This window comes from Pan troglodytes, chromosome 9, assembly GCF_028858775.2.
Source record: "Pan troglodytes isolate AG18354 chromosome 9, NHGRI_mPanTro3-v2.0_pri, whole genome shotgun sequence".
Taxonomy (NCBI): Eukaryota; Metazoa; Chordata; class Mammalia; order Primates; family Hominidae; genus Pan; species Pan troglodytes.
The window spans coordinates 12909931-12937451 of record NC_072407.2 but is presented as its reverse complement, the minus strand read 5'-3'; the positions used below and the strand labels follow the sequence as shown (position 1 = coordinate 12937451).

General features: G+C 44.3%; 1 protein-coding gene and 1 long non-coding RNA gene across 36 annotated transcripts in view; one reads left to right on the top strand and one right to left on the bottom strand.

Moving 5' to 3' along the window:
- Window positions 1–27521, top strand: part of DENND2B (DENN domain containing 2B) — a 219831-nt gene that overhangs the window by 118983 nt on the left and 73327 nt on the right. The window lies entirely within an intron of this gene.
- Window positions 9028–27502, bottom strand: LOC104008411 (uncharacterized). The gene is made up of 3 exons (XR_001707130.4): window positions 27217–27502; window positions 26568–26803; window positions 9028–9178 (listed from the first exon to the last, which is right to left on the bottom strand). It is a non-coding gene; the product is annotated as an uncharacterized LOC104008411 (long non-coding RNA).

Sequence of the window (27521 nt, the reverse complement as noted above, 5' to 3'; positions counted from 1 at the left end):
GGTGCCTGGGAGTTGAGAGGTAAGAATACAGAGTGCTCAGGGTGGCAGAGTGGGGACTGGGACTCAGGTCTTCTCACCTCTGCTCATTTAGGGCCTTGCTGTGTATGTAACACTGAAACTGTGTTTCACATTAGCAGGCAGGCATCAAACCATCTATCTGGCTAACTTTTGTTTAAGACATTTTTTAAAATAACAAAAGCAACACCAGGTGTTCTAAAAACTTTTGCAAAATGGGGAATACGTAAGGCAGAATATGAGCATCTTCTATAAACCCATGCCCCAGAAAAATAGTTATTGTTAACAGTTGTGTAGCCCTGAATTTTTTATTTATTTATATTTTTTATTTATATATTTAAACTAACATCCTTGAGCCATAAAGATTCTTTAAATGATGCATTTTTATGTACATTTAGTTTTACACGAAAAGTTTATGCTCTTAATTTAAAAAAATGGAAAGTAAGAAGTGTTGGTGAGAATGTAGAGAAGTTAGAATCCTCATACGTTGTTAGTGGGAGTGTTAGCAGTGCAGCTGCTGTGGGAAAGTTTGATTATTCCCCAAAAAGCCCCAAATTGCCATATGACCCAGCAATTCCACTCCTAGGTATATGCCCAAAATAATTGAAAACAAGGACTCAGATTCTTGCATGCTAGTGTTCATTGCAGCATTATTCACAGCAGCGAGAAGGTGGAAACAACCCAAATGTTCACTGACTGACGAATAAACAAATTGTACAAACAATGTGCAAAGAAAATGTATGAACACAGTAATACAGACTGTGGACTATTCTTCAGCTGTGAAAGGAAGGAAGTTCTGATGCATACTACAATGTAGATAAACCTTGAAAATGCTGCCGTAACTGAAATAAGCCATATATAAAAGCACAAATATTTTGTGATTCTGCTTATATAAAATATCTAGAAAAGGCAAATTCACAGAGACAGGAAAATAGATTAGAGGTAAACCAGGAGCTTGGGGAGAGGGGAGAATGGGGAGTTATTGCTTAATCATTGCGGAGTTACTGTTTGGAGAAGTTTGGGAAATAGTGGTAATGGTTGCACAACATTGTGAACATAGTTAATGCCACTGAATTGTACACTTTTAAATGGGGAATTTTATATACTTTACTGCAATTAAAAAATGGAAAGAAAAGATTATACTGTACTGAAAAACATATCACTTGTAATTTACCTAGGATATTTTCCCACCTCAGTATGTGCTTTTAAGGAGCAGCATTGCATTTCTTCAGAGGGATGTATCATAATTTATTTAACCAAGCCCCTTTTGACGGACAATTGAATTGTTTCTCAGTTGTTCCTATTATATGCAGTACTGTAATGAACAGCAGTATCCAGCTGTCTTTGCCCATGTGTCCTAGTACTTGTATTTTATTTCCTTAGGCAGAATTCCTAGAAGGAAAGATATGCTGATCAAAGGGTGTGCTCATTATAAATGTTAATAAATATTGCCAAACTGCCTTCCAAAGAGGTTGCATCAGTGTACTTCTCATCAGCAGGGTATGGAGGTGCCTCTTTCCACTGCACCCTGGCCCAACACAGGTGTTACACATTTTTTTACTCTTCGCCAATCTGATAGGTGAAAAAGGATTTCTTATTGTTACTTTATTTAGGATGTCTTCAGTTATTAATGAAATTAGCATCTTTTTATCTTTCTGGTAGTTGATTTTATTCCTTTGTAAATTTTCTGCTCAAATACATTGTTAATTTTTCTCTTTGGTCACTGTTTTATCTTGTAGACTTGTGAGAGATTTTACATACATACGGCATTAGGACTCTTTGCCATATGTGTTGCTGATAATTTTTCCCCCAGTAAAAAATTTTTTTGACTTTGTTTATGCTAATTATTTGCCTTTCACATGTTTTACATTTTTATTTAGGCAAATATTTTCCTTCAAGGTGCTTCCCCTCATCTCGCTTCTCGGCTGTGGAGTTGAATTTTCTGTCATACTTGGAAAAATCTTCTTCACTTGTCAGAATCACAAAAAAAAATTTATTCATGTTTTCTTTTAGTGTTTTCATGGTTCCAGTTTTTACATTTAAACTGTAATTAATTTTGCTGTAAGGAGAGGAGTAGTAACTAAATTTTCTTTATTTGTGTGTGTGTGTGTGTGAGATAGCGTCTCTCACTCTGTTGCCCAGGCTGGAGTGCAATGGTACGATCTCGGCTTACTGCAACCTCTGCCTCCCGGATTCAAGCAATTCTCCTGCCTCAGCCTCCCAAGTAGCTGGGATTACAGGCACCCACCATCATGCCCAGCTAATTTTTGTATTTTTGTAGAGACGGGGTTTCACCGTGTTTGCCAGGCTGGTCTTGAACTCCTGGCCTCAGGTGATCCACGCGCCTTGGCCTCCCAAAGTGCTGGGATTACAGGCATGAGCCACCGTGCCCAGCAGGAATTACATTTTGTTGACAAGAAAACCTAAGATAACCTTTTTTTCTATTAAATTTTTTCTTTACTAAAAATTTGTAAACTTCTTTTCACTTAAGGATGTACCATAACAATTAAAAACATTTTCTGTGACATTAAAGAAATATTCCTTTTTTTTTTTTGAGACAGGGTCTTGCTCTGTAGCCCAGGCTGGAGTGCAGTGGCATGATCTCAGCTCATGCAACCTCCTCCTCCCAGGTTCAAATGATTCTCATGCCTCAGCCTCCCAAGTAGGTGGGACTACAGGCACATGCCACCACACCCGGCTAATTTTTTGCATTTTTAGTAGAGATGGGGTTTCACTAGTTGCCTAGGCTGGTCTTGAACTCCTGACCTTGAGCGATCCGCCTGCCTCGGCCTCCCAAATTGCTGGGATTACAAGGTGTGAGCCACTGTGCCTGGCTTAAAAGAATATTTCTGATTAAGTTTACAAAAAAAAAAAGCCTTTAGTGAGAGAGGCAGATTAAAAATTTCACCCAAGTCTTCTGATTCCTAATCCTGTTTTTTGTTTGTTTTCTCTTATCCTATATACGACACAACCAGATTTCTTTTGTTAATGTTTGGGGATAGTTGCATGAATCCCCTTTGCAAAACTTTCCAGTGCTTCCCATGTGCAATTGTATTGACACGCTGGACCTAGATCTTGTGATGTAGAAGCTTCTCCCTTAAAAATTTTACCTGCTTTGATGAGCTCACCCTGGCTGAGGTGGCAGCAGGTGGGCAGCTGGTACTGAGGAGAGGCAGTAGGCCAAAGTCTAAGCAGGTATTAAGACCCAGAAAGGGTGTGGCTTTTGGAGAAGAGCAGCTTGAAAGGTGTGAGGAAATGGAGCTGCTTTGTGAACAGATTCAGGAAGGTTTTTGAAGTGAGAGAAGGAAAAGAAATAATGTTTATTGAGTACCTACCTATGTCCCAGACACTAAGCTAGTCAGGTCCCACCTAACTGTATTTTAAAAGGCAGCTTTTAGTGCTGGATCAACCTAGGGTTGTTTTTCCAAGGGTTGTGAACTTGCGAACTCAGAAAAGTTAGAGTTTAAGAGACCGAGAAAAGCAGGATTTAGCGAGCATCATTTCTGCTCCATCAGCCAGGGGCTTAAACAGAATTTTTCTTTGAGACTGCTCTCTTTCTTTGCTCTGTTGCACGGGCTGGAGTGCAGTGATGCTATCACAGCTCACTGCAGCCTCTACCTCCTGGACTCAAGTGATCCTCCCACTGCAGCCTCTGGAGAAGCTGAGATCATGGGCACGAACCACCATGCTTGGCTAATTTTTAAAAATTTTGTAGAGATGGGGCCTTGCCGTGTTGCCGAGGTTGGTCTCGAACTCTTGGGCTCACGTGATCCTCTTACCTCAGCCTCCCAAAGTGCTGGGATTACAGGCGTGAGCCACTGTGCCTGGCCCAGAAATGTTTTTAGTAGAAATAGGCTAAGTAAGGAAGCAGGAGAAACCACTTCCAATCAGCATACATTCATTAGGCCCCTGCAGGACCAGTGCACAGACATATAGCACTTACCTTCTTGGAATTTAATAGCTTATTGGACAAGACATATGAAAAGCCAGTATACTGCATTGCAATTTATGCCACCCTAGATGTTTCACTGGGAGGAAAGGATTAATTGAATTACTGGTGGGAGGAGAGTGGGGAAAAGGAGGGCATGGTTTCACAGAGGAAATGGTGCTGGTACAGATTTTGAAGGAGGCATAGTTTCTTTATAAGGAGACAGGGCAGGGAGGGGCATTCCAGGTAGAAGGATTTGCATGCACAAAGACAGGAGTGAAGCTGTAAGTGTAGAGTGTTCAGGGAAGTCCCAGTTGGTCGTGTTTGTTGTCCTTGGCAGGGTAGATTGAGGAGTGTCAAGATAAGACTCCAGAGACAGGTCTCAGGGCTGGCTCTTGAAAGGCTGGATTTACCAGTGTCCTGCCTACCAGACCACCCCAAAACATAGTGGCTTAAAACCACAATACTTGCCTGGTTCTGGGGTTCTTGCTCGGGGTCTTCTTGGATAGTTTTAGTTAGATGGTGGGGGCCTCAGCCTCCTGAGTAGCTGGGACTACAGGCATGTGCCACCACACTCTGCTAAATCTGCTATTTTTAAAATTTTTTATTTTTTTGTAGAGATGGGGCTCTTGTTGTGTTGCCCAGGCTGGGAGTTCAGTTTTAGACACTTCTTATTTCTTAACATAAATTCACTTTTCACATTATGGATTTGTCTGATTGTTTCTTTGGGGTATTGTTCAGGTTCTTCCTCTCTCCCCTGTGTATTCTATAAACTGTAACTTAGATCTAGAGACCTGATTAGATTTAGGTTAAGCATTTTAGGGAGAAAACAACCCTTTATGAATGATGCAGCAGATCAGAGGCACATGATGTTTGGCTGGCCCATTATTATTGATGCTAAGCTTGATTACTGGTTAAGGTAGGATCAGCTAAATTTCTCCATCGTGAAATTATAGTTTTCATTTTGTGACTAGCAGGTAATCTGTGTGTGACCTTTGGCATTGTTCCCCATTAATCTTGCACGTAAGTTGTTTTATTGTTAAACTTTTTGTTATGGAAAATACCAAGCATAACCAAAGTAGAGAGAATAGATGACCACTGCTGTGTCCACCATCCAGCTTCAACCATTATCTGTAACTATTAACTAATAACTATGACTATTAACACATGAACTAGCATGTTTTATTTCTATTCTTGTCCACTACTCTTCCTTTTTTACCACTGAATTTTGTGAAGCAAACTCCAGGCATCATACCATTTCATCCATAAATGCTTCAGAATGTATCTCCAAAAGGCCTTTTAGAAGTGTATTGGATGTGTGGTATCTGACTAGCAATTTTTAGGTGTGCTGACAAAGGAATGGAGAATACCATAGTTAGAGCTTTTTAGGTAGGTACAGTGGAAAGAGAAAGGAGCTGTGGATTTGAGACGGATCCATTTGTGATGAATCATGGATTTCAGCCTGGATTGGCAGAAGGAAAGGCCAAGAGGTGGCTGATATACTCTAGGAAAAAGGCTTAAGGGAACAGAGGCCTGGCCAAGTTCAGAGAGCAGCTGTCAGGTAGTGAATGGTCAAAAGATAGACAGGAAGGGAAACTGTGGTCAGACAGTAGAGGGCAAGGTTTTGAGATGGGTACTCCAAGGTTCAGGGTTTGTGCAAAAGTGTGGGTGACTCAAGTGGAAGTGGAATTGATGTCAGGGAATCAGTTGTGAGCCAAGAGTTTTGAGTGGATCCATGCACGTAGCTATTGAAGTTGCCAGGGTGGAGAGAGCGCCCTCAGGGAGAGCCTGGTGTGTGTGAGGGCAGGAGATGGTGCACAATTCTGTGAAGAGTTTGAAGATGTGGGGTAGTTGCTTTACTGCAGAGCTGGGGCACTGTGGAATCGGTTGAAAGCTTAGCCAGTGGTGGAAGAAGACAAGGTGAGAAAAATGCAAGACAACCACTTTAAACAGTTTTAAATGTATTGTGCTCTGTTGGACATTGCTGCCCACTGGTTGGAGTGGAGGAAATTAATGAGGTAGGGGGTTAATACTGAAGAGGAAGAGAATTGTGATACATAGGTGGGGTTGAAGCAGGAGCCCTTGAGAGGAAACGCAGTGAGCCCCTCTTCCTGTTTTATCCCTGAGGGATCCCTTTGCATAGTAACCCCAGTGCTTTTCTGGTTGGGGTTTGTTTTGGTAGGTAGTCTTTGTGAAGATCTGTGTTGCATTCTTTACACTTCACTTACAGGGTTTGGACGGGTTGAGTAGAGAAGGGGTGGCTGTCCCTGAGTGAAGCAGTGGTCCAGAGAACCCACCCCAGCATTTTCTTGCTGCTGGTGACCACTTCCCTCTTAAACATCTAGAAAACCCTTGATGCCCAGGACTAAAGGTAGAGTGACCCCTTTTCTGAGCACATCATATTCCAAACTTTGTCTCTAAACTACCAGGGAAGGCATGCATGTCTCCTAGGTAATAGCCATCAAACTTATAGGAAAGAAGCACATTGTAGGTGCCAGAGTTTTGGAGAGCTTTGATTTCAAAAAGTCGTGGATTTGTAGATGAGCTAGAAATTAAAACTTGAAATAATTCTTCTTCTCAAAGATAGTGTCTCTTGAAATAATTCTTTGAGAATGATCATCACTGAAGGAGATGAGATTAAAAGGGAGTTGAGAGAAAAGAAGGCCTACCTGGCCAAATGCCAGCATCTCCTGGATTCTGAAGCAAACAGGAGTCTGTGCCCATGGACGTTAGACGTGGGATGATTTCTCACTATCTTGCCAGACACCTGTGTTTAAGGGAGTGACTGACCCACACACTTGCTTACGTGTTTTTATGAGTTTTAGTGTTGAGAGAAAAGTTCTCCTCTTAGGCTATGTTTAGAGTTCACTTCCTGCTGAGTTTACTGGTGTGTGTGCAGTAGAAATGCCAGTTCTGGCCTGGCATCATGGCATGTGCCTGTAGTCACAGCTACTCAGCAGGCTGAGGCGGGAGGATCGCTTGGCCCAGGAGTTCAAGTCCAGCCTAGGCTGGGAAACGTGTCCCTGTCTCTTAAAAAAAAAAATGAAAAAGAAAACTGTCAGCTCTGCTTTATGCATCTTCTCCTGGAGGATGATGATACTTACTTACATATAAATCTTGCCTTATAGCATAGAGCATATTTTCATATACATTGTTTCTTCAGACTTATATCCTGTCCTCTCAGAGGAGAAAATTGATGTGTCTGGCTGCAGTTGACATAAAAACACCCTATTGTACTTTCCATGGCATAGTGGAAGGAATGCAAATTTTGAAATCAGTCCTGGTTTGAATTGTGGCTCTTCCTTTTACTAGCTGTATGACTTGGGCCTTGGTTTTCCTGTTTGGTAAAATAGAATTGGTAACATTTACCTCATAGGATTGTGTTACAGTATTAAATGAATTAACATAATTAACACCTGGGAACAATGCTTGGCACACAGTAGATAACTGGTAAAGAGAGGCCTTAGTCATGTTAATAACATAGAAACAGAAATAACATCAGCACCGAAGAAAAGGAGAGCATGCAGCTGTTCTAATCTTGTTTTTTTTTGTTGTTTGTTTGTTTGTTTTCTTTGAGACATTGTCTTGGTCTGTCGCCCAGGCTGGAGTGCAGTGGCACAGTCAAGATCACTGCAGCCTTGAAGCCTCGACCTCCTGGGCTCAAGTGATCCTTCCGCCTCAGCCTCCTGAGTAGCTAGGACCCCAGAGGTGCACCACCATGCCCAGCTAATTTTTAAACTTTTTGTAGAGATGGGTTCTTGCCATGTTGCCCAGCCTCATGTCAAAGTCCTGGTTTCAAGAGACCTCCCGCCTTGGCCTCCCAAAGTGCTGGGATTACAGGCATGAGCCACCATGCCTGGCCTTCCTAATCCTGTTCATTAACGTGATTGCTGTGAATGGCCTTCTCCTTGGCAGTCAACATACCACTTTCTCAAAGGACAAAGTTTTTAAAATGAGTTTTATGTTTTAATGAAATTTATATGGATATGTAAGGCAATATTGAATGATATAATAGTAATTTTTACTTTTTTTAAACCAAGAAGTATGTTTTATTTATTTATTTTTCTTGTTTTTACCACTACAGCGACAGTTTCCTTGCTATTTTTATAACCAGTGCTTATGCAGTCTTGGTTTTCTATAGCTCTCACAGAGACTGCAGACAAAATGCCGATGTTTTACATGAAACTGCAACTTAGTGAAAACCACTCTGTGAGGAGCTGAGCTAATGACATCTGTGTAGCTTTCAGGTGATCTGCTAGAAAATGGAGCCTAAAATATGCAGGGGCATGGATTTATATCATACCCCTTAGACAGTCTTCCTTAAATATCACTTCTTTCAGGTGGAATTTTGTGAAGAGTTGGACAGTAATTCAAGACCCCGAGTTCTATAATAGCTTCTGTATTCTGTATTTCCAACTAAAGGCAGACCCATAGACTTTGGAAAACAGGTAAAAGGATTGACTTCCTACCAGCTAGAAATTGGAGCCAAGTTAGAGCCATGTAACTTGTATTCTTGCTTCTATTAGAACATTATTTTGTTTAATCCTTATACTAGCCTGGGAGGGAAGGGGGCTGACCTAACAGTTAATTCTTTCTTAAGTATCAGGTATTGGCCTTTCCTTCCATGTACAAATGGGAGGCTGGCTCAGTGCTGAGGGACCAGGTGAAGGAGTGCATTCCTCCCTTCTCTTCTCTGTCATCTCTTGGGTCACACATGCTAGGCAGGAGTTGCCCTTTGCCTTATCTGTGCGACTGCTCATGATCTGGAAATGACTGCCATCACTCCTAGATAACACCAGCCCTGGGCTTTTGCGGAATGAAGCCCACATTACAAATCATGGGATTATAGTGACCAGGGAGAGGTCCTACTTGGGAGGGAGTGATTCTTCTTGAAGGTGAAAAACAGCAGGGCAGGGAGGCGACTACCTTCATGAAGTGCTCCTTGGTCTGTATCCTCCTTTTTGGTTAGAGGCAGGAAGAGTGAGGGGAATTTCAGCCACAGAAGAGTTTGCGTGTGTGTCATTTTATCCTCTTGTGACTTTTCCTCTTTGCAGCAGTGATCCCAGAAAACAGGAAAAACTGCTATGATCACAATCAGTTTTTAATGTAAAGAAAAGCTGATGATGGTTTTTCATTGACATAGGGCAAATTCAGGATTTGGGGCCTGGGGATGAAGCTGACGGTCTGTGAAAGTGCAGGCAGCCAGCTCCTTGGATGAGGTCCAAGTCCAAAAGCCTAGGGGTAAAAGTAAAAGGATGGCTTAATTTCAATGGACACCCGTGGCATCTTAGATGTTGTACCTTCCTGTGGCTTCTTAGCAACTACTCTACCATGTGGCGGCTGTGTTAGAGGGGGTACTACATCCAGAAAGAAGACACGTGCCAGTAGAACATCCATGCTGCATCATAGGTGGCCACAGAGCCATTACTTTCCTGTTTAGTTTCAAGTTGTAGATGTTTCGTATTTGCCTAAACACAAGATTGGCTTATGATTACCCGCTGGCTTACCAGCCCACTTTTTTTCTCACTCTGTTTCTTTTCTTTTTTTTTTGAGAAGGAGTCTTACTTTGTCACCCAGGCTGAAGTGCAGTGGCACAATCTCGGCTCACTGCAGCCTCCACCTCCCAGGTTCAAGCCGTTCTCCTGCCTCAGTCTCCCAAGTAGCTGGGATTACAGGCGTGCGCCACCACGCCCAGCTAATTTTTGTATTTTTAGTAGAAACAGGGTTTCACCATGTTGGCCAGGCTGGTCTCGAACTCCTGACCTCAGGTGACCCACCCGCCTCGGCCTCCGTAAGTGCTGGGATTACAGGCATGAGCCACTGCACCTACCCATCTGTTTCTTCAGCTTCTCATTATCTCACCAATTCTAGAGAAACAGAGTTGCTGGTTGTGTAGGCTAAACTAAGGCCACTGTGATGTCATTGCTTTTGTCTCCTTTGTCACCCTTTTTTTTTTTTTTTTTGATACTGGGTCTTGTTCTATTGCCAAGGCTGGAGTACAGTGGCACAGTCACCACTCACTGCAGCCTCGACCTCCTGGGCTCAAGTGATCCTCCTACCTCAGACTCCCAAATAGCAGGGACCACAGGCATGCACCTCCCTGTCCATGCCTGGCTAATGTTTTTTTTTTTTTTTTTCGGTAGAGATGGGGTCTCCCTGTGTTGTCCAGGCTATTGGTCACCTTCTTTATCATAGTTCAATCCTGAGGGTGTTTCCTTGGCCTTCTGAATATGTATGAGGGATGGGATCTGAAAAGTCTCCTCCTCTGGGGCTGATCTTATGACAGACTTTATGAAGTTCTACCCAAGAATCTTTCCTTCGCTCACACTACACCAAAGGAGCTGGTGGCAGGTTCAGAATCTGTGAAGTGAAAAACGTATTAAAATTTTGTGTGGAATTTGAGACCTGTGTAGTTCTGTCTGTACTCTCTGCTCTTCAGTCACAAACAGCTCTCCCAGCTGTCCTCCTCACTCTTGCCTTCTTTGTTCTTGTTGCTGAAAATGCCCAACCTGGATGAAAACCTCTAAGCCTTGCTCTTCCTCCCGGCTCTTCGTTTCGGTAGAGCTTTTGTTATACTTCTGTCTATGATATCTCCCTCTTTTTCTGCTTACCTTTTCCATTATTTCAAGTAAAACTCATCTGCTATTACCAGATTGTCCTTATTTTCTTTTTGCGCGAAATTAACTAGCTTTATTGACTTTTCTAATAAAAGAAATACATGCTCATTGAGGAATATTTGGACAATAACAAAAAATATTAGGAAGAAAGTAAAAGTCACATAATCCCCTATAGCATAATTATTGTTAATTTGTGGTGTATCTTGTCCTTTGGGATCTTCTTCATATGTGTTAACATATATTGCTTTTTTCCCCAAAGTGCCATCATTTTTCACTTATATTTTGTAACCTACTTTTCTGACTAATATTACTTGGATATATTCCACAGACAGTACATACAGAGCTACTCTATAATGTTTAATGCTGCATAGAATTACATTGTATGGATGAATTGTTATTTAGTTAACCTGACAATGGACTTTTGGGTTGTTTCTGTTATTAAAAGCTATGTGGGCCAAAGCAGGAGGATTGCTTGAGGCTAAGAGTTTGAGACCAGCCTGGGCAACATAGTGAGATGCTATTTCTAGAAAAAAGTAAAAAATTAGCTGGTGTGGTGCTACATGCCTGTAGTCCCAGCTTTTCAAGAGGCTAAGGTGGGAGGATCACTTGAACCCAGGAGTTGGAGGCTATGTTGAGCTGTGATTGTGCCACTGCACTCCAATCTGGGCAATAGAGTGAGACCCCATCTCTTTGAAAAAAAAAAAAAAAAAAAAGGTATGTGGTGGCAAATATCTACATATCTGTATGGCTGTGCCTACTTGTATAACTTCAGGATAGTTATTGCTAGAAGTTTCTAAAAATGGAATTACTGGTTCGAAAGCTATGTAATATACTTAAATTATTTAACAATATCTTTTTTTTTTTTTTTTTTTTTTTTGAGACAGAGTCTCACGCTGTTGCCCAGGCTGGAGTGCAGTGGCGTGATCTCGGCTCACTGCAAGCTCTGCCTCCTGGGTTCATGCCATTCTCCTGCCTCAGCCCCTCGAGTAGCTGGGACTACAGGCACCCACCCCCACGCCCGCCTAATTTTTTTGTATTTTTAGTAGACATGGGGTTTCACCGTGTTAGCCAGGATGATCTTGATCTCCTGACCTCGTGATCTGCCTACCTTGGCCTCCCAAAGTGCTGGGATCACAGGCGTGAGCCACTGCGCCCGGCCAACAATATCTTTTAAAACTTGGAAAAGTATATGGAAAAGTAAAAGGTTAATATAATAAAAATCTATGTACCCATCATCCAAATTTCATAAATGTAACACTGTACCATATTGGCTTCAGATCTGTTAACATAAATTTTTTTTTAAGTTTGACAAATATGTACTCATGCTTGGAGGCTCAGGAAAAAAAATTGGACAAATATGACTAAAGCTTTCTGCAGTCCTTTCCTCCTCCTGATACTGATAAAAGCCTCATTACTGTGCATATCTTATCCTTTTACATACATGTGTCCATAAATAATGTATAGTATTGTGTTTTAAAATGTTATACACATGATACTATTCTTGCAGGCAAACCTTTTGCAGGTTGATTTTTTTTCATTCAAAGTCATTTTTAAAAAGTTTTCATGTGTAAAATCATTTGGTTTAATTGGTGTATAATGCACCATTATATGGCAGTGAGAAATGGTTAAAGTCTTTCTAATTTTTGTGTATTACAGACACTATTGTAATGACTGTGCAAGAGTTTGTGTACGCCAGCTACCTAGGAATGGAAGTAATGTGGTGGGAAGTATGATTCTTTAGCTTTACTAGGTAATTCCAGATTGTTCTCTATAGTAGTTGTTATGTGTTTACCACCAATGTATGTAAGTGTTCATTTCCCCTTATTTTTGCTAACACTTGGAGATCCCATGCTTCTCAGTATTTTCCAGTCTAAGTATGATATAATATCTCATCACTTTAATTTGCATTTTCCCAATTTATCAAAGAGATTGAGCAATATTTTATTTTCTTTGAATTCTCTGTTCATATCTTTTACTTATTTTTCAGTTGGGTTTTCGTCTTTTTCCTTTAGAAGTTCTTAATATGTTCTGATTTTTAATCACTTGTCAGTTATGTGCCTATAATTATTTTCTTCCTGTCTGTGGCATATCTTTTAACTTTGTATAGGTTATCCTTGTGAGGATATGTGTGTGTGCGTGTGTGTGTATTCCTAAATTGTTTTCCAGAAAAATTGTACTGGTTTACAGAACATCCAACAGTATATGAGAGTGCCCAGCTTGCCACACCCTGCCTGACTCTGGGAATAGTTTTATCATCTTGCCCAGCGTAATAGACAAAAAGTGGTATTGCCCCTTCTTTGGTGGCTTTTCCTGGAACATTCCTACCTCTTTGTTATAGCCAAAAGCTGGCTTTTCCCTGAAGATCTTACTTTCCTTGTGACCCTCTCCAGTGAAGCCACCTCACCTCCTCCCAACTCTCGCTCTGAACTCCCCACGTTGCTTCCAAGCCCGGGCTGGCAGCCTTTCCCATGAGAAGTTAGTCCCTCCTCTGCTCACTCTTGGTGCCCTTACCTGCCTATTGACTTCAGGCTAACTGTTAACAACCTTCTTCATATGTCCTCTTTTTGGCATAATTAGGATTTGAGGATTCATACTGAGAATCCATCAATGCTCCGGCCTCACAGTCCCTCCGTCCTTCCAACTCTAAGGACTTCGTCTTCGTTCCTCTTCGGGTACCTTTGGCTTTATCACTTGGAGCAGTGTCATTTTTAAGATGCTGAACTCGGAGATTCCCTTCCCTTCCCCAGTCTCCTGTCCATTTCCACCTCCCACTCCTTCACTGTCCCCTCCCAAGAGCTGGCTCTCCAGCTCTTCTCTGCCTGTGTTAGCCTCTTAGCCACCCTGGCCACTGCCTACTGATTTTTCTGTTCAGCCTGAGCTTCAAAGGCAGAAATTCTCATCCTGCACTTGCTGCTTACCTCAGTTCTCTCTCTCCCTTGTCCCTCCTGTGATCATTAGCCCTCGTGGACCACTTGAACAGATTTTTCTGCCGTAGCCCCGAGACCTTGGAGTATTGCTTCATCTTTCAGAAGCATAATCTCTGACCCATCATTCTTTTCTCAGAAAACTTCTGTGATTCCCCAGAGAAAAACTAAGATCCCTAATTTGGCTCTCAGAGGCCTCTAAGAGCCGACATGTCTCTGTCTTTCCAACTCTCTTTCTCCCTGGTCTACTTTCAATTAAACTCCCATCAGACTGACAAACACTTTGTTGTCCTTCCTACGTCTTCTGCTTTCCTGCTTCCAAGCCCTTGTGCATGTAGTTCTATCTGTGTAGGAATATCCCTGTATTCTTTTGCCATTTGATCTTCCAGGCCTAGCACAAGGGTCACCCTCTCTGTAAAGTGTTCTTGATCCTTTATTTGGAAGTAATCTCCTTCTACCTAAGCTTCAACATTGTATCTCTCTAATGGCATCTCTCTAGTGGCACTTAATTTCATCTTTCTAATGGCACTTAAAATAGTCTTCCTGGTATTTATGAGATTTATATGTCTGTTGTATTCACCCTACAGAGTGGAAGCTCCTTGAGGATGGACCCATATCTGATGCATTTGGTGTCCAAACAGCACTAAACATATTGGCTTATGCATGGTTGGTGTTTGGTGTATATTAGCTGAATGAATGCATGACTGTAAGTATGAATGGAAGGAGGAAAGATGGTTGTCCTGGCTTCCAGGAACCATAGTTACAATTTCATACTGCCCCCCTTCTCCTGCTCTAGCGAGAAAAGAATCAGACTCACAGCTTGACCCAGGCCAACACAGGAATAGTTCAAGCTCCTGGCCCACATTGCACCTGGGGGAGCCTGAAGCTTGTCCTACCGTGGGAGCAGGAGCCTTGAGTACCAGGAATTTCAGTGGGATGTTTTTGAGTTTAGGGAGTTAGGCTGGCTGCATTCCATGACATGCAAGGGAGAGGATTTTGGAGTAGCACAGAAAAAGGAAACCTTGGCCGGGCGTGGTGGCTCACGCCTGTAATCCGAGCACTTCAGGAGGCTGAGGCGGGGCGGATCACCTGAGGTCAGGAGTTCGAGACCAGCCTGACCAACACGGAGAAACCCTGTCTCTACTGAAAATACAAAATATTAGCCGGTGTGGTGGTGCATGCTTATAATCGCAGCTACTCAGGAGGCTGAGGCAAGAAAATCACTTGAACCCGGGAGGTAAGAGGTTGTGGTGAGCCGAGATTCCACCATTGTACTGCAGCCTGGGCAACAAGAATGAAACTTCGTCTCAAAAAAAAAAAAAAAAAGAAAGAAAGAAAGAAAGAAAAGAAAGAAAAAGGAAACCCTGAGCATGCTTTTGGCAGAGGTAGGTGCAGAGGGGCTGGAGAGCATGGTAACCCAGAGGGGAGGGTTCTGTTTTTACCAAGTCACGCCACTTTCCTTCCTCCATACCTGCTAGGGCTGAGCCTCAGTTGAATGTGAGAAAAACACTATGGGTGTGATATTTGCCACTCTCTCTGCCTTGGGACCTTGAGTCATAGTCTCATTCTTCATCTCAAACAGTCTTCTGTCTCATTCTGTCCAGCTACTGTTTGTCCTTTACAGTCTGGCTCACATTTCCTCTCCCACAGAAGCCCCGTCCAGAGCTGCTCTGTTCCCTCCACCACCCCATTGTCCTGTCTTTCTAGTTTGTGTCCCACACTTGCATCGTTTGCTGTTGTGTCTCAGTGCCCTACATTCGTCTGTGAGCTCCCCACATGTAAGAATCACATCTCATGTTTTGTTCTCTCAGCTAAAACAAAGTGGTGATCAATAATTACTGTCAATGTTATTAGGGAGCCTGCTATTGGAACTTGGAAGATGATCAGTAGCAGAAAAACTGAAGTGGGAATGGAAAGACGTGAAAGTAGAACTTAGCCTGGGCTAGTTCTCCAGAGTCTGAGTCTGGGGAGGAACTGCCCTTTCATCTTTACCATGGGTTTCTTGAATTCTGGCTTCTGAAGCTCTGCCTTTCGACAGTAATCAGCATTTAGGCAGGTGAGAGAATCAGGTGTTCAGGGTGTGCCCTCCAGGGAAGAAGAGAGAGAGGTGATGGCCGGCACCCCATGCAGCAGTGACTAATGTGGGCCAAACTGGCACCATGCCTCCCAGCCCCCGGGTACGTGGGAGCTGTAGGCACACATGGTAGATTGGAGCTGGAGGGATCATTTACCAGCCCTTCCCTGAGCTGGAAGCAGGCGGGGAGCAGCAAGCCAATTGGCAGACTTGCCTTTTCTGCCTTAAAGTACTTTGTTTCTGTTGCTAACAACAGACATGGGTAGTATAAATAAAACACAGACACACAGGCACATAGACACATATGTGGAGACTGAATATTTGAGCTGTCAGGGGCAGGGGGAGGGTGGATGTGGACGGGGACTGAAATGTGTGGCTAAGCCTCTCAAGATAGTGTGCCCTAGGTCTTCTCTTCAGCCTTGGAGATGGGTGTAGTGTAAGGGGTGGCTGTGTGGGAGGCCCCCTGAAAGCAGTCAAGTAGGAAGTGATACTGTCTGGATGCCACAGGCTTCAAAGACTAGGTGCTCGTTATGGCTGGATGCGGTCCTCATTAGGCAGACTCTTTCGAGCTAGTTGCTGGTGATCCAAGGGCCAATGGTAACTTCTTTCCTTCTGTTCTGCCCTTTCAAGGCTTGACTCATTGATCCCCGTTAGTGCTCACATGTGGTATAATGGTCAGCAGCTGCTGTGGCCTTTCTGGCTGACCTGAGCTGTACAAGCCAGCATGCCTAAATATGTGACTGTTGTTTTGGGTAAGCTCCTGAAGGATGTGAGCTTCCTTAGTAGAGACCGAGACCCATTCAGCCTCTCTGGAAAAGATGGTCTTAGTAGGAGGCTGAATAGTTCATGCTATAAAAAGCAACAGCTAAGTCACATGTGAGATAAGCTTATTCAGAGACTTGAGGTTCAGGTAGATTACAGGGAGGATGGATGATGAGGAAGACTGTGAGTCTCCACTGCTGGAAATATAAGTAGGGATGGGTTAGGTGTTCTCTCTTTTTTTTCCCTGGGTTGAACATTATATTCCCTGGTATCTAAGATTACATCAAGAGAGCCTCTCCTGGTTCTGGGAAAAAGAGTAACTGTATTGATAGGAATTTTAGAGCACTCCCAATGTGTGTAGCTTTGAGCACTTGATTCACAGATATCTCTGACACTTGGGATGATCATCTGATGGTGTGGGCATTTGGAGTAGCTCTTAGCTGGTCTCTCTTTTCCATCTTACTGCTTTCTTGGACCATATGTGACAGGCCTAAGGAATGTCCAACAGGAAGTACCTTTGGTCCATATGAATACCAAGTCAGTAATAGTTCCAATCTTCTAGAAGCAGTGAGACGCCACTCCAGTCTGAGGGTGAGACATGAAAAATATGTGGGCCTTTTCCCCAGTCATTGATATAGCAACATTTGTCTCCCCTGGGCAGGGGGAAGTGAATTAGGATTACCCTCTGGGTTGAGCTTACAAGTCTGTCTTAGGATCTTGTTTTTACCCAGGTAGCCCTCTTGGCTATCCAAGGTGGGGTGCCTGGGTGGGGGTGGCACACTGGAAGCTCATAGCAGCTGCTTCTCTCCAGGCACTGTAACTCACTAGCAGCTTAGGACTAGATGTGAGGCATGTATCACGTGGCATTTGTTACTACAGGAGTTAAAGGACCAAAGTAAACTTAAATGGGTTACCTATTCTTATAATTTAGAAGGTATGCAAGATTATACCTGTAATAATAGCAAGCCCACTCAGTCTCTCATAAGCTTTCTTAAATAAGAGAGGGAAGGGTGGAGTTACTCCTATGGTCAGAATTGCAGATTACCCTTTTTCCCTAAAGAGGCCTAAGGGTTGGCTCCCATGTGACCCCCATCATCTCTGTAGTCAAGTAGCATCAGGCCTAGGAACCCCTAAGGAGATCATTCTCTCTCTGTTCCCTGGCTTAGGGCAGGGATGTGAGGCTTTTGCCTGGCACTAAGGAGAGGTAGTTGACCATGGCTATTATTGAATGAGGTTGGACCCAGCCTAGCTGATAAAATTCTAAAGCAAGATGGGGCAGTGCTACCCAAGGTGGTCACAGAGAATGAAGGTTCTTTTAATAGAATATATTCTAAGCCACTAGGCCGTGGTGGCTTCTTTGAAAGGTTGAAGTCTTGAAAGGTAAGAAGACCCCATCTAGTTGGGTTTCATGTGCTGCCCTCACCTTACCCCTACAAGTGGCACAGCAAGCTGCCTGTGATGTCTGGTGGTTGACTCTGCTGCCTGCATGGTTCAGGTGAGCAGAGCAGTTCATGTTGAAGCCCCTCCCACCGGTCAGGAGCCTGTAGGACTGTGTTGTTTTCCTTCCTGTGTCCTCAGTGACTGGGCTAGTGTCTTGCACAAGGCAGGTGCTTGGTCATTGTTTGTGGATTGAATGGCTTCTCAGCCTGAGCTTCAGGGGACCTTGGCCTGGGCCTTGGAGCATACTAGGAGCTGGATAAGCAGAGAGGAAGAAGGAGAGCATTCCAGGCTGCCAGTGATTTGAGCCCAGAAACATGGGGCAGAAATGGACACGTGGACATGTTTGGAGCAGAAGGTGTCCTGCCTGGAGAGAGGTAGGTGTGTGTGTGTGTGTGTGTGTGTGTGTGTGTGTGTGTGCATGTGCAAGTCTGTGTATCTCTGTGTGGGCAGGTCTGGGGAGGGTGGTAGGGCCAGGGCTGGCTGAAGAGGGAAGGAAGAATTGGAAAGTGAGATTGGTTGGAACCAATTAAGGGAACCTGAGTCTGGTGTGATTGGCGGTTAAGGAGCCCAGAAGAATGACATGATGATACTGACATTCCAGGATGCTTAGTCTGTCACTTATGAGCAGAGAGGACTGGAGGTAGAAGAATAAAGGGGAGCTTGTCATTCAATAATGCTGTTTAACATTTATTTAGTGCCTCCTATGGGCTGGCACTGGATAAAGTGCTCTCTGTATAACCAGAGACCATTGCAGTAAACTAGGTATGAGGTGATAAAGTGGAGAAAAATTTCAAAGAAGATGACATTGTTTCTTCATATTTGGCTATATTTGGCTCTTATTTGGTTAAAGAAGAAATGGCTCCAAGGACGTCTTCCTCCTGGGTCCTGCTTCCGGCAGCTTGTCCTTGAGCATGGGGCTGTTAATCTGGCCTGGTTGGAGCTGCTGAGATTTTGCATACTCCCTGCCAGGAACCAGTGTCCTTGGGTCTCAGCTGGGGTGTGTCCCCACCCCAGCCATCTGGAAGGTCAGAGGAATTAGCCACTAGAATGTGCCCATTAGTGGCTTTGAGGGGTTACAACCTGTCAGTGGAATCTGAAGCCCGGGAACTGCCTCTCTCCCAGGGCTTTTCGGAGTTGGAACAGCCTGACTGTTCTAGCACTGACTGCTCCCTTATTTGGACAGTAAATTTTCAGGGTGAGATTGGACTTCTCTTTTGTCTTGGGAGAGTTTTTTGTTTTTTTAAGTATTTGACATTCTTGTGAGTGATTTTCAAGGAGATAACACGACATCAGAGCTATACCTTTCTTCACCTGATTCTTTCCTTGGTCTCTAGTCCATCCACTTATAAGACCCAGATGGGGGCCAGGCACAGTGGCCCACGTCTGTAATCTCAGCCCTTTGGGAGGTCAAGGCGGGCGGGTCACTTGAGGTCAGGAGTTCGAGACCACCCTGGCCAACATGGTGAAACCCCGTCTCTATTGAAAATACAAAAATTAGCCAGGTGTGTTGGTGGGCCCCTGTAATCCTGGCTACTCAGGAGGCTGAGGCGGGAGAATCTCATGAACCTGGGAGGTGGAAGTTGCAGTGAGCCAAGATCACGCCATTGCACTGCAGCCTAGGCAACAGAGAGAGACTCTGTCTCAAAAAAAAGTGAAAATAATAATAAAAAAAAAAAACGAAAAAAATAAGAAGACCTAGATAGGCTTCCTAGACTGCCCACTCATCTCAGTCTCCCCAGGGGAGAAGCAAGTAACAGCATCCTATAGACAAGAGGCAAGGTGGCTGAGGCCCCGGGGTTGGGCTTCAGGGCCTGGGGGCAACTTCCTGCCCAGCCTTGAGACATATGTCTTGGTTTTGGGGAACTTGCTGTGCCCCTTGACTTGTGGATTTGTAGTTTATCAGCCCAGCTTCATGTGGGGCCAGGATGGGGAGCAGGGCACAGCCAGGAGTTGGGGTGGTGGCGATGAGATGGTGGATGGTAGTGGTGCTACTGAAGGGGAAGAATCTTCTGTGGCGATTTTGAGAGCACACTTCCTCTCTGTCAGAAGCGCAACTCTGTCAGCTTCTGGCTTTCCTTCTGATGGATCCCTGTAACCCTTAGGAAAGTCATTCAGCTAATGGCAGTGACACTAGATTCTAATGGAGGAAGGGAAAGCAGGAAGGAGAACATGTTTCTGTCAACAAAGGTGTGCTTTCACTAGTCAGAACTTGCTATAAGGCAGCCTTCAGCCTTTCAGGTGATTACTGTGCTTTGGGATTAAAGTGTCCTGCCGTTTCTGGAAGAGACTGCTAGTCATAAAGACAGGTAGGGCTGAAGGGTGGAGGTAGGGTCTCCAGCTGCAGTTGTCAAGAACCCAACGTGAAGGCTGACTGAGCGGAGAAACTGCTGCTGCCCAGAAAGAAAGCACTTTTAGCAGTGGTAAGTCCTTTGCATGCACTATCTTACTCAATCTGCACAACAGCACTTTGTGGTTGGAACTGTTCTCTCCATTTTACAGATGAGAAAACTGAAGCTTACAGAGGGTAGGCAACACATCCAAAGCTTCATAGCTGGTAGAGGCAGAGTTTCATACCCAAAGATCATGCTTTTCCCATTGTTTCTTACAGAGGAAACTGTGATAAGCCATTATTTTTCATAAATGTTACATTTTAGAATAGTTTCAGATTTACAGAACAGTTGCAAAGATAGTACAGAGAGACAGAGAGTTCCCATAGACCCTGCAAGCCATTAATTTTTTTTTCCCTCCTTTTCTGGTCCATTTTATGAGAATTCATTGGGGGTGGGGAACAGATTTGGAATGAGGACATTTTTTCCAGAGATTCCAACTTGGTAATTTTTTTCAGTAGGATTTTTTGAGCGTCCATCAGACTACATTATTTCTTCCCCAGTTCTGCTCTGCCTCAGCTCTGCTGGACTGGGCTGGGCCTGGCTTTGACATCTAGTTTCAGAGTCAAATGCCCCACTTTCTGACTCTCTCTCAATAGGGTCAGATGGTAATTGGGTTTCCGAGAGTTAGGAAGGCAGGTAGGTGTGGGGAGGATCTTTAGCAGCTCGGCTTCTGGATACTCTTCTGTCTCTGATGGGGCTATGACAGGGGAGTGTTAATATTTTCAGCTCATGTTTGATGGCATGGAGCCAGGGCCCTCCCGAGGGTCAGAGGCAACGTCTCTGGGGTGAGGCCTGTTTGCTTGGATGCCCTCGAGTCTGTCCTTGTATGGTGCCAGAGTGGCTCATGGTGGTCGCTGCTGTGGGCCCTGGCCATGGTCTGCAGGCAGGCAGGCTGGCTGGCTGTAGGCAGGAGAATATCCCTAGGTAGCTGGTGTGCTTTGCTTTGGGTCCCAGGCACATTCTCCATTTAAGGGAAAGGGGTCTGCAGTCTTCTTGGCTCTGGGTGTGAATGGGCTGGCCTGAAGTCTGCTCATGGCCTTTGCTGGATGTGCTTTTTCAATGAGATCATTCCAGAATTACATTCCTATGAAATTATATTTCACTCAAGATGTAAAGCTGGATTTGTGTAAAAGCACTGGCACTAAAACTCAGGGCTCAGAGCGGGGCAGAAATGGGAAGAGGGATAAACAGCTCTTCTTTAGGAGGAGGGGAAGGAAAGACAGAAAGAGAGAGAAAACAGTTGTTAAAGGATTTTGCATTGAAAATTGGTACACTGTAAGCATACCCAAGGAGTTGGGATTGCCACTCACCCCTGGAAAGGCAGGCTTGATGTTTGTTGTCCCGGCTGCCTGCCACCCCCAGGCAGTTTGGAGGGAGATGCCCTTGAGGCTTCAGGGTGTAAGGTTGCTGGAACGCTGGAGCCGCCCAGGTGTCCCCTGGTCATGGCACTCTAGGCCTGTCCCTGCCTTTCTAGCCTCATTTTGCACCATCCCATATCTAATTTCTTTCCCTCTCTCTGTTTCCTTCTCTCTCACACACACCCACACTCTCACACTCACTCTACTATTAGTATGATATATTGCTACTCACAACACTCCTGACACCAAATGTGTGGGGTTTTTTTCTCTCACATTTGCCAATTTGCCAAACTTTCTGGACACCAACTGGGGTTTCTTACAATTTAATTCAATTTTGACACTACCTGGAGCTAGCATAATCTCCACAGATTAAGTGGGGACAAGACTGTCCCCACTTCAGATGCTAATCACAAGTCCGGGCCACCCATACTTTTGACCAACTCACTATAAAGTTGGAGGGATGGGTTCCCACAACCCCCTCCTCGGGTTTGGTAATTTGCTAGAATGGCTCACAGAACTCAGAAAAACAGTTGACTTACTATTAACCCTACTATTAGTATTATATTACTATTAGTTTATTATTAAGGATACAACTCAGGAACAGCCAAATGGAAGAGATGCATAGGGCAAAATTTTGGTGTGTGTGTGTGTGTGTGTGTGTGTGTGTGTGTGTTTGTGTAGAGCTTCCATTCCCTCTCAGGGTGCACCACGCTCCCAGCACCTTGATGTGTTCACCAACCCGGGAGCTCTCTGAACTCAGAAGTTTTGGGCTTTTATGGAAGTTTCACTATGTCGGCATGCCATATTTTGAATGTCCCCTCCAAGACTCATGTTGAAATCTGATTGTCATTGTGATGGTATTAAGAGGTAGGACCCTTCAGAGTGATTGGGCCATGAGGGCTCCACCCTCATGAATGGATTAATGCTGTCATTGCTAGAGTTTGTTTCTGATAAAATCAAGTCCGGCCCCCTCCTGCCCTCTCTCTCTTTTGTGTGTACTGTTGTGCCCTTCTGCCTTTCTGCTATGGGATGATGCAGGAAGAAGGCCCACACCAGATTCAGCCATCAATCTTAAGACTTCCAAGCCTCTGGAACCGTAAGAAATAAATCCTCACTTCATTAGCATAAATTCAGGTATGGTAGAGGGACTTGTTATGAATCACAAAGTAGGCTCCTCTCACCCCCATCCCTCGGGAAATGCCAAGGGTTTTTGAAGCTGTGCCCAGAACTGGGAAGAAGGCTCTCTCTCTCTCTCTCTCTCTCTCTCTCTCTGTGTATATATATATATATATACATATATATATTCCTTATTATATGTAGAGAGATACCTATATATATTCATTATTTTATATATATGGAATACATATATATATCTCACAGTAACACACATGTGCACACACGCACACACACACACACTCACAGCCCCTGCATGCTGGTAGTGTGAGATTGTATACCCCATACTCTATATGATTCTGCTTTGTATTCCTGTGTATATACTGTTCCCCATAGCGTGGAATGTCCTTTTCTCCCCTTGTCTGCTGAGAGCCCTCTAGTTGCTCTAAAACCCATTTTAGCTTTGCCTCCTCTGAAATCTTTTGTGCTGCCTGCTGATGGTTACTTTCTGGCATCTTTGTGCTGCCACAGCTCCTTGTGCATCCCGCTGCTCTTGCACGTTTCATTTGATATGTTTTCGAGGAAAAGCCTCTAGTATGGGGCTTAGTAAAGGGTAGGTGCTTGTGAAATGATTGTTGAAGAAAGAAACTAAATGAATGAAGAATTGGATCTAAGTGAAGGTCATGTACTGCAGGCAGGGCAAACCACAGAAAGGTGTCTAACATGGCATAAGTGCTATCAGAGAGGCTAGGAGATGAGTGTCAGACTGGCAGAAAAGGTGGGGTGTGCGTACTTCCCTGTGCACACAAGTATGGAGTCGTTCGTGGAGTGGCAAGATAGAGTCTGTGCAGTGGTGCACACCTATCATCCCAGCTACTTGGGAAGGCTGAGGCAGGAGGATCATTTTAGCCAGGAGTTCAGGGCTGCAGTAGCTATAATGATGCCCCTGCACTTCAGCCTGGGTGACAGAGCAAGACCCTGCTCATAAAAAGATTTTTTAAATAAATTAGAAAAAAGAAAAAAAGCACAGTGAGTTCTGGGTTCCATAGACTGACTATAGGGATTAGGTCTGGACTCACTCAAGGTGAGATGAAACTATTTTCTGAGCAAAATGCAGCAGGATAGAAGGAAAAGAGCTGTAGCGTTGGAATTGAGGATTCTGGGTGGTGGTGATTATACTGTTAATAATGATAACATAGTCCTAACTATGAGCCAGACACTATTCCAGGCACTTTACATATGTTAATTCATTTATCCTTACAATGTCTCTATGAAGTAGTGACTACTAATTGTTGATTTATGAAGATTGCAGAGCAATTCTGGACTTGGTTCTACTCTTACTAATTGAGTGAACTGAGGGCAAGATGCTTAGCCTTCCTGAGCCCCAGCCTCCTCCTTTGTGAAATGGAGAAGATACCTTTTGCATTTAATCCTATTGGGCTTATTGGTAGACTCAAATGAGATAATATGTGAAAGTGTTTTTGAAAAGTATAAAGTACTCTAAAGTACTTTGCATTGGGGAAGAAGGGAAACTTGCAAAGTAATTGTAGTTTAGATACTGGGCTCTTACTTAATGCAGATGCTGCTCTGAGCATGGGCCACAGTTGCCCTTCACAGCTACACAAGGTGGGCTACTGGCAGTCTCTTTGATTAAATGCCAGGATTTGAGCTGCTGTTAAAAAAAATCAAGAAATCTTTTTTTGCCCCTTTCTTTCTTTTTTATGTTTTGTAGAGATGGAGCCTCACTATGTTACCCAGGCTGGTCTTGAACTCCTGGGTTCAGGTGATCTGCCTGCCTTGGCCTCCCACAGTGCTGAGACTACAGTCATGAGCCACCGCACTTGGCCCAAGAAATGAGTTTTATTGGGGCCAAATGTATATGTGAAATGTCATAAGGGACAGATTTTTTGTGCTAAACCAGTCCTTCTTTCCCAGCCAGGGGAACAGTGGTAAAGCTGGGTGGTAGGCATTTGCATGGGGGAGGATTAGGATCAGTGTGGCCACTGCAACAGGTGGCAAAAAGGCTGGCTCAGAGCGGAGGCACAGCAGCTGACTGCAGGGTCCCATGAGCAGCAGGTGTGTGACCCCTTTTTTCTAAGACGAGACGCTTATGGGAGTTTTTAGAAGTTGCTTTATGACCAGGCGCAGTGGTTCACACCTGTAATCCCAGCACTTTGGGAGGCCGAGGCGGGTGGATCACTTGAGGTCAGGAGTTCGATACCAGCCTGGCCAACATAGTGAAACTCCATCTTTACTAAAAATATAAAAATTGTCTGGGAGTGGTGGTATGTGCCTGTCATCCCAGCTACTCAGGAGGCTGAGGCACGAGAATCACTTGAACCTGGGAAGCAGAGGTTGCGGGGAGCTGAGATCGCACCACTGCACTCCAGCCTAGGTGACAAAGTGAGACTCTTGTCTCAAAAAAAAAAAAAAAAAAAGAAGTTGCTTTACGTTGCTGTTACCTTGGCAGTGGAGACTGTGTCCCTCAAAGTGGTTCTCTGCTGGCACTAGATACACAAATGTGTCAGCACTTGGGCTTGGCAGGCATTGCTGAGTCAGGCAGTGAGTGATAAGGGAGATGAAGGGGACATAGGGGGAGTGCCTCCAAGAGCAGCAAGGAGGGGCAGCGTGGCCCTTCTAAGCCACATTACTACAGTATTCTCTGGAGCTTCTTAGAGCCAAGTGGCTTCTTCCATGAGGTTCCTGCAGGCCTGAGAGTTGCCTGGATTGACCATGATGCCTGAGTGTATAATTATAGGTCACTGAACAGAACCCCTAGTCAGCTACATCCCTCAAAAATGCCTAATTGTAGGCTACAAATATGAAAATATACAAGAGCTTAGAAACATGTCATACCTCATTACAAAGAGCAGTGGCATGAGTCAGCTGTGACTTGGGTGGCTTTAGTGTGCTTGGTGAGCATGCTGACTAGTCCAGAAGAGGGCAGGAGGCACATTCCCCAAGCTTCCTACAGGGAGATTGAGGACTTTGGGAAAAGGGAGGAAGTATAAGCTGTGACCATAGCCTGCTAGTCACACCTACTAAAGGGGTCTGCTCACCTGATGGTAGATCTGATTCCTCTTTGGGAATTGTTTCCTGACCAGTTTACAAACCACATTAGAAAATAGCACATTTGGCCAGGCACGGTTGCTCATACCTGTAATGCCAGTTTTTTGGGAGGCAGGAGGATCACTTAAGGCCAGGAGTTTGAGACCAGCCTGGGCAAAATAGCAAAACCCGTATCTCTACAAAAAATTTAAAAACTTAGCTGGCTATGGTTGCATGCACCTGTAGTCCCAGCCACTCTGGAGGCTGAGGCAAGAGGATCACTTGAGCCCAAGTTTGAGGCTGCAGTGAGCTATTACTGTATCACTCACTGTACTCCAGCCTGGGAGACAGAGCAAGACCTAATCTCTAAATAATAAATAAATAAATTAATTAAAGATCCTTGAGGGAAGTGAGGTCATATGTAATACCTTATATTACCTAACTGGGCCATACAGATTTTATTGCTGGGTTGAGGGAGCCCACTCTGTCTCCGGGTGGGGAGGGGTACTTGGATAAGTGCCCAGCCTGGTTGCTCTCGTCCGGTCTGGCAGTGCTTTCTCACCGAGAGGCCTCTCCCAGCTCAGAAAGAAGGAACAGCTCGATCTAGATCTCTTTCTTTTGTCCCTCCCTGTTCTCCCAACTCCCCTTGGTATAGATGAGTCTATACACACCCTTGCTGCCAGTGGCTTGCCATTCCTTTTCTGAGTCACTGCCCTTCATTACCAGATCTCTAGTGGTGATAGTAGAAGGGAGGGTTAATCTGTGGCCCTTGGGGTACTCTTTCCTCTCAGTTTTAAACTTTTTAGTCAACTCTAAGAATCTAGGAATCTCAGTATTGAAAGCGACCTTAGGTGCCACCCATGCCCATCTCAAAGGCGAGGGGGTGGACTAATCTTACCTGCCTTTACTGTGGTATTCCCAGCATGTAACTGAGTGGAGTGTGGTAGGGGGTGCAAAAAATACTTGCGGAATGAGTGAGTCCCTGTAAATAGCAGCAGCTTCACAAGACCACTGTCATTGCCTCATTTGTTCATTTTTTTGACGAATATTAGTAAGCTCCAATTATGTGCCAGTTCCTTTTAAGTTCTGGAATACTGCGATGAACAACACAGTCCTTGTCCTCTGGAACATATTCTGTAATTGAGAAATAAGGAATTAAAAAGAATTGATAGTCTCCAAATGGAATTTAAGAATTAAAACTTCTTCTTCATTTTGGCCTCTCAGGGTCTCTCATTTTCTGAGGTCTCCTTGGGGGACCCTAGAAAACACATCTAATCCCTTTTTCACACGAGAGCCTTTCCGAATTCCCAAGCCAATGATCACCCTCCCTGCTCCACAGCCTTCTCTTCTCCAGGGTAAACATTCTCAGTTCCTTCCGTCATTTCTCCTGTGACATGCTTCTGAGTGCCCTCTGCATCCTGGTCACTGTCCTTAGGACTCAGTCCAAACTGATAGTCTGTCCCTCTGCCAGTTGGGAGTCCACAACAGAATACCACCTCCCACACATTAATTTCCATGGAGTGTTCCAGCCTGGAGCCTCTCCTTACTCTGGGCTCAGGCGATAGGTGAGGGAAAGAGAAGGTCCTGGACGTGGCCAGACTGAGATCATCTTCATATTTGGCCAATCTTGGATTCGAAATTCTTTTCTTTTGTCTCCTCCCTGCCTCCCCACCATCCTTCCCTTGGTATAGATGAATCTACACACAGCCTTGCCGCCAGAGGCTTGCCTTTCCTTTTCTGAGTCACTGCCCTTCATTACCAGGGAAATTAGCATGAAAAAGCGAATTCCAGTTCTATAACTGTATTCTATTCTTGTCCTCTGTCACATTCTCCACCCCAGCACCCCCACCTA